A 7,008-nucleotide genomic window follows, 5' to 3' on the forward strand; every position below is an offset into this window, starting at 1 on the left:
AGTCCTATATGGGATGGGTCTCCAATATCTTTACAGAAAGAAAAAAATATAATCAGAGATGCTGCCAGGGTCACTGCTCACTCCTCACAGAGGCCCAGATAGGCACAGGTGTCAAGCTTCTCAGAGTGGGTACCCTGGAAAGAAATGTGGAGCCGGGGAGAGAGGAAACCCAGCTCTAAGACAGGCAATAGCCAACAAAAACATAATGCAAACCACATATGAAGATTTAAACTTTCTAGTCATCACATTTATAAAGTAAAGAAACTGTGTATTTTACTTAACCAACATTTCAAAAGATGTGGCCATTTCAACAGTTAATTTAAATATAACTAAAATGTAAGATGAATGAGCCATTTTACATTCCCTCTTTATTTTTTTATTAACTCTTTAAAATCCAGTGTGTATTTTATTCCTAAATACGGCACACCTCAATTCAGTAGGCTAATCACATTTCAAGTGCTCAATAGCCACATGTGGCCAGTGGCTACCATATTAGACCTCAGCGATCTCCCATCTATTCCTGTGACAGGCTCTTCTCAGGGAATAAAAGCAGCACGAGGCTCAGGCTCAGGTTTCAGAGTCTGTGAGAAGCAAGGGTGGCTTTTCCAGGTCCGCCGGTGGTTCTCACCCTTTTTGAAGGTGACACACTCATGTGTTACAATCAGTTCTAAGACAGGCTGTTAGTTACTTGTTACCAATGGTTCAAAGTATCAACAATTGCAAACAATTTATAGAGGAATCCCAAGATTGCCTGTCTCATCTACTTGCATTCTGACATTCTTTCTTGAGGAAGAAAAGGGTGTACTGATGGCCATGCTAGCAGAAATTGCGTATAACCCTTGCATATGTCCATGGGTGTGTGTCACCCACGTAAACACCATCACCTCTGTCTTGTTGCAGGAAAAAATAAACAAGCACAAAATTCTTCTATTGAATCTAACACTTACCATAATGCCTCACTCAAAGCAATCTTGATAAATACGAGGTAAATCTAAAAGACCCCACCCTCAGATGATCCCTAGCTGGCTGTCTCTACCCATTTTACTACGTTCTGCGATGAAATCATAAGGTGCACTGAGTCTGATTCCCAAGGTTACTTTCTGCCCTAACATTATAGGATTCTTTGTGTTCTTGTGGGCCCAGGGTGTTCTAGAGAGCAAAGGTAGTACCAAGTGATGGCGTTTCAGATACTTTATGGACAATAAGGGAATTCCGAGGCATATTCAAACTGAGAAGCGGTGCCTTAATATCATACCTCATGCGTGCTCACCTGAGGTGACTGCGCTTAGGGCTGGCCTTTCCCTGTTGCTTAGTGGAGTAATGATCCTGTTTTAGCTGTTTCTCCTAGAAATTTATACCGTTTTCACAGTATGCAACAGTAAGTAAAGTCCTAAAGCATCCCCAGGCCAGGGATTGGTTGGTTCTCTCAAATCTTCCCAAGTCTGAAGCAGCACCTCCAACCAGGTGTTGGGACGTGGTGGGGTAGGCCACCATTTACCACCTCCCTGCTTTGACTACTGTGGAACAGACCCTGAAGCACCTGGAGGGAAATCCAAGCGTCCTCCCACCCCAAGCCAGTTATTGCAGTCTGCAGTCTTTTTTATTTTTAAATATGTTTTTACTGATTTCAGAGAGAAGGGAGAGGGAGAGATAGAAACATCATTGATGACAGAGAATCATCGATCGGCTGCCTCCTGCACGCCCTCTACTGGGGATCGAGTCCTCAACCCAGTGCCTGGGAATCAAACTGCGACCTCTTGGTTCATGGGTCAATGCTCAACCACGGAGACACACCAGCTGGGTTGCCTGCAGCTTTCAGGGCTTCTCTCCCCACTTGCTGACCTCCCTGCAGGTTCTGCCGCATCCTTTATTGCATCCAAGTTCTTAACCGAACTTAGGACCCAGGAGACTGCTCCAGTTCATATTGACACACAGCCAGATACTGGGCTGCTGAGAAGGCCACTAAAAATGTGACAATTTCTTATCTTAAATCCAATCATTATTACCTGGAGCCCTCATAGTAGACATGAGCACAAACTCACTCATTGTAGGCAGGACTTGTGTGATAAGTACAGCTGCTGAAGTGACACAGATCAATAACGTAACACAGACTTCAAATCATCACCTGAGGTGCTTAAAAGAGGCTGTAGACAGTATAAAGTCTTTCTTCCGGAATGATGGACATAGGAAATCACCAATAGACAAAGCACAATAATAACTGTTGCAGACAAAAGCTATCGGTGAATACTAAAATTAGTGGCAAAGTATGCTAAGAAACAAAATTTTTACATGGATTCAATGTATTTTTGCAAAGACCTATTCCGATTGTTAGAAATGAGGCGAGCCCCTCCAAACCAGGGGTCATGGCAGAACACAAAGGACACTCGGGAGGCGGAGGCGGACAGCAAGGCGAACACCTTTCCTCCTGCAGGAGGGTGCACGGTATAGCGATTTGACAGTGGAGACACTGAGCAGACATAATCTTTTTTAAAATATATATCTTTATTGATTTCAGAGAGGAAGGGAGAGGGAGAGAGAAATAGAAACCTCAATGGTAGCTTTTCAGTGGTAAGAATTTAGGTAACAATTATTCTTCATTTTGCTTAGCTGTACTGTATATTCAGACTTTCCCTGTAATACGCATATTATTTACTGGAGTAACAAAAATAAACAAAATAAATAAAGGGGGAGAAACAGTAAACACAACTAGTTTCATCATTCATAGTGTCCTAGGACAAACACAAATGGCAACCAGGAGAGGCACTACTTTTCTCCCTGGGGAGGGGGATTAACACGCATAATAGGGCTGTTCCCAGGAGACCCTGGAAAACCTCTTTAAGGTCAGTTTGCCCGAGGTGGGGACTGATTCCGTTTTGGGACATCAGTTCGTTCAGCTCCTCATTATGCAATAGGTTGTGAGGCGGAGATCGCAAGTGTAATTGGCAGGCATCACGTGTTCAAGTGCAATGAGTTTAATTGATTGGAAGAGCAGTGTGCTCTGAGCTGATGCAATAACTGTTAGGGCTGAGAGCTGTTTGAATGTGTGAAATGATGCAATAATTGCCTGCCTTCAACAGCAGCTGAATTACTGGCCAGGAACTTAGGTGCTTAAAACAGCACTTTGAGTTGGTGATTAGAGAGCGCACTCCAATTAGGTATAAGCGACCAGGTCCCCATAACCCAGGGGCACAGCTTCTGTCTCTAAGTGATAAGGGTCAGTTAAAGCCCTAAAGTCTCCTTAAATCGGACCTGTGGTGCTAGAACCCCTGCAGTACATATGCTGAGTCTCAGTTGTCTGTGGAATACCTAAAATAATGATGGCTGCTGAGGACCCCTCCCAGGAAACATGACCACCAGCTGCATAGCCCAGGATAACCTAGACAGGCTCCCAAGCTCTCCACCTGGCACAGGACCCTAGGGAAAACCAAAGTGTGAGGGGGGGGGGGGGGCGGGCCAAAACCTTCTGCAGGTCCCTGCCAGGCTTGGTCCTGGGGGTGGGGGGGGGGTGGGGATGGGGCAGTGTGAAAATAAACTTGCATACAGGAATTGGAGTTCAAGCAGGAGCAACCCTAAAACAGTCATGAATTCTTGCTCCAAAGTCGCTTGTCATAAGTGCAGCACCACGTTTCCTGGCACTGCTGCTTCCACCGCCCCTCAGTGGACGCACATGGCAGAATGCCAAAGCCAGGCGCAGTCAAGCTAGTGGGAAGGCAGGACTTAGGGGTCCAGGGAGGCTGCTCTCGAAGGGTCTGCTAACCCAAGGATACGTGTCGAGAGTGCACCTCCTTGAGGCAGTCCTCCTTAAAACAGCATTTCTCACAACGGAGTCCTTAATAATTATTGACCCTCCAGAAATATGTTTGAAATAGGACTATTCGATGACAATGGTGGAATACAAAACTGTACGTTTGGCAGTCAGCCACGACTGCAGAAGGTAACATTAAGGACCCAGCCATTGCAGTCTTCTTATGACCAAACAAATCTTGAGGCTCTAGAGCAGGGGCCCTCAAACTACGGCCCGCGGGCCACATGCGGCCCGCCGAGGACATTTACCCGGCCCGCCGGGTGTTTTTGCCGCCGCTGCCTGTCCTGCTTAGCAGTGTGCATAGGAATTTGTTCATAGTGTTTTTTTTTAAAAAACTATAGTCCGGCCCTCCAACGGTCTGAGGGACAGTGAACTGGCCCCCTGTTTAAAAAGTTTGAGGACCCCTGCTCTAGAGTTTTACTTTACCATGATCATAATAATTCCAGTCTTGAACATTTTAAAGGTGGAATTCACATATATCCACCTTGGCTACTAACCAAACAATAAAAATCTCAATAGAGTCCCCCCCACCCCCCACTAGATCTTTTGACTTAGACAAACTGGCTAGGACAGTGGTCGGAAAACTCATTAGTCAACAGAGCCAAATATCAATAGTACAACGACTGAAATTTCTTTTGAGAGCCAAATTTTTTAAACTTAGACTTCTTCTAACGCCACTTCTTCAAAATAGACTCGCCCAGGCCATGGTATTTTGTGGAAGAGCCACACTCAAGGGGCCAAAGAGCCACATGTGGCTCGTGAGCCGCAGTTTGCCGACCACGGGGCTAGGAGATAAGTGCCTCATTAAATATTGAGGTGACTTCCAAAATTTGTAACTTTGGTTTTGGAATCATTTTTATCAAATCCAATATTTATCTTGGAAATGGATGATATGACCAAAAGGGCTTTAAGTTGATTTCTAGGTGGCTGCTTCTGAATTATTTCTTCTTCCAATCACTCAAAGAGGCCAGCCAGGTTTTCCACTTGTTATTGTTTGTTTTTTTGCTTTTTACTATATTTTACCCTCTGTCGTGGTTGTTTACTTGTTACTAGACAGTACTTATCAAGTTTGGCACTTGAAGCTTGAGTCCCAGATATGCCAGACCACAATGCAGATAAAACTAGCTTTAAATTATTAGCAACCATCTTGATAGCAGGTGAGAACACCAAGTTCCTCTTCAAAACACACAATGTGGACATGTGTAAAGTTCAAATGTGACATCAGGGCACTGAGGAAGTTTGTAAACCTCAGGGTCCCTCATGTCCTATGATCATAGCCTGTCCTCAAGAGTGGGAACTCAGTGTCTTGCAAGGTAGACCTTCCAACTTCAGGAAAATTTGGATATTCCTGGAGTAATGGGGCAAGGCAATGGATAGGTGCCAGCTTCCTCAGTTCCCCACCCCCACCCCACAAGCAGACTTACCCTGTTCCCTCCACACTCCTACCGGTCAGACCGGTTCTCTGGTTTTGTGTAAGAACACAGGGTGGAAAGACAGAAGAGGAGGAAGGGGAGCCTGTAAATTGGGCAGCGAGGTGTCCAGAGCGACCGTGGCATGTGAGAGAAGGAACTGGATAAATGACAGGGAACTTGAAGAAAGCGGCTGAAGATTTCTGCATGGCCCTCATGTGGAACTAGAAAAACAAGGACTTCATTGGTCTACAGACAGCATCTGTCTTTTCACCTGTTTATCACCACATTCCCTCTTCTTCCACTAAGCAGCCTGATCTTCTTTGTGGGGGTCACATCACCCTCAGACTGGGAGGTTTGGTTGGGGAGCTTCTCATCCCTACTCCCCACCCCGGTTTAGGGGCAGCATGTGACTCCAGCTCAGCTAGTCAGCACCATTCTCCCAGTCACGGAGTTTGGTTCACTGAAAGTCAATCCCTGGGGTGTGCTAGAGCCACTGTAAATGAGACTGTGTCTAAGCAGGTGGCTAGACTGTGGGCTGTGAACTGGGACTCTCAGGCTCATCCCACTCCAAACCCCCAACCCCCACCCCTCAGAGCCTGGTGAGGCTCTGGATGGGGTGGGAGGGACAGGGATAGAGAGACAGATTTCCAACAGATGGGAATGCAGGGGTGACTGGAGTCACTCTATCACAGCTGGCTTCTTCAGTCATTATTAAGTGCCCCCTTAATTGTCTTAATTAGCTGGTTTGCGCTGGGTTCTGTTCCTTGCAACTCAGAGTTTGCTAATTCGGTGCTGTTTTGATGACATGCTTTGGGGACTGAGTCACCTCATGCAGCGTCCTCTCATTGACTATTCCCTTGAAACAAACAAAATAAATCTCTCCCCTCAGACAGGTGATTTCTGTTTCTCTTTCTAGCATTCTCTTCTTCAGTCTAACACTCCCAGTTCCTTTATGCTTTTATGGTATTTACTCGTATAACACCAATGTGAAAGATCAGATGTCAAGTTCACTCCTCAAAAGGGGGCGGGGTTCCTTGTCTCTGAGTTGCCTTATCTTCAGAAAAATGAAGACTAGTTGAAACTCCTCAGTGTTCACTTAAAAGTGTTTTTAAGGGGCATTCCAAGCAAGCAGGGCCACATGAGCCCTCATTAGAGGTTACTACCTACAAGTCATATCAGCATGACCCAAGTCATTTATTACTTACATTTAAGTTTGCAAATAGTGTGCTGTTAAAATAGTTTTCTGTAACTTAGAAAATATAAAAGTTTCCTCTTGAATAATATTGCTCTCACCCACTGGCCTTCTGCTCGTCTCACAAGAGGAGGAGCAAAGGACTAGAGCCAGCAGGACAACAATGAGTGAACAATCCTCCATCATTTGTGCTATGGCATAACAGGTGTAGGGACCACTGTGCTGGACTCGCAGCCTGTCCAGAGGGGATAGGGGCTCGTTTGCCCTTGTGTTTTCAGAGCCTGGCAATGACAGGTTCTCAATATGTGAGTAATGAATGAATGACAAACAGATGAACAAGTCACACATTCTTGGGGCAATAAGGAGAGTAGCTTGATGATAGCAAGGTCAGTTTGAGTCAGAGAAGGCGACATGGAGTCAAATAATGAAGGGCCCTAAATGTCAGGCCAGAGCATTGTAGAGAACAGCCTCAAAAGTGGCAGGAGAACAGAGCTGAGGCATTAGGATACCAGAACCCCAATCACAGTTCAAGCACTCTTGCTCTGAGTCACTTCCCTTTGAAAGGTTTTAGTTTCCTCCTAGATGAGTAAGTCATAACA

This window comes from Eptesicus fuscus, chromosome 14 (assembly GCF_027574615.1).
Source record: "Eptesicus fuscus isolate TK198812 chromosome 14, DD_ASM_mEF_20220401, whole genome shotgun sequence".
NCBI lineage: Eukaryota > Metazoa > Chordata > Mammalia > Chiroptera > Vespertilionidae > Eptesicus > Eptesicus fuscus.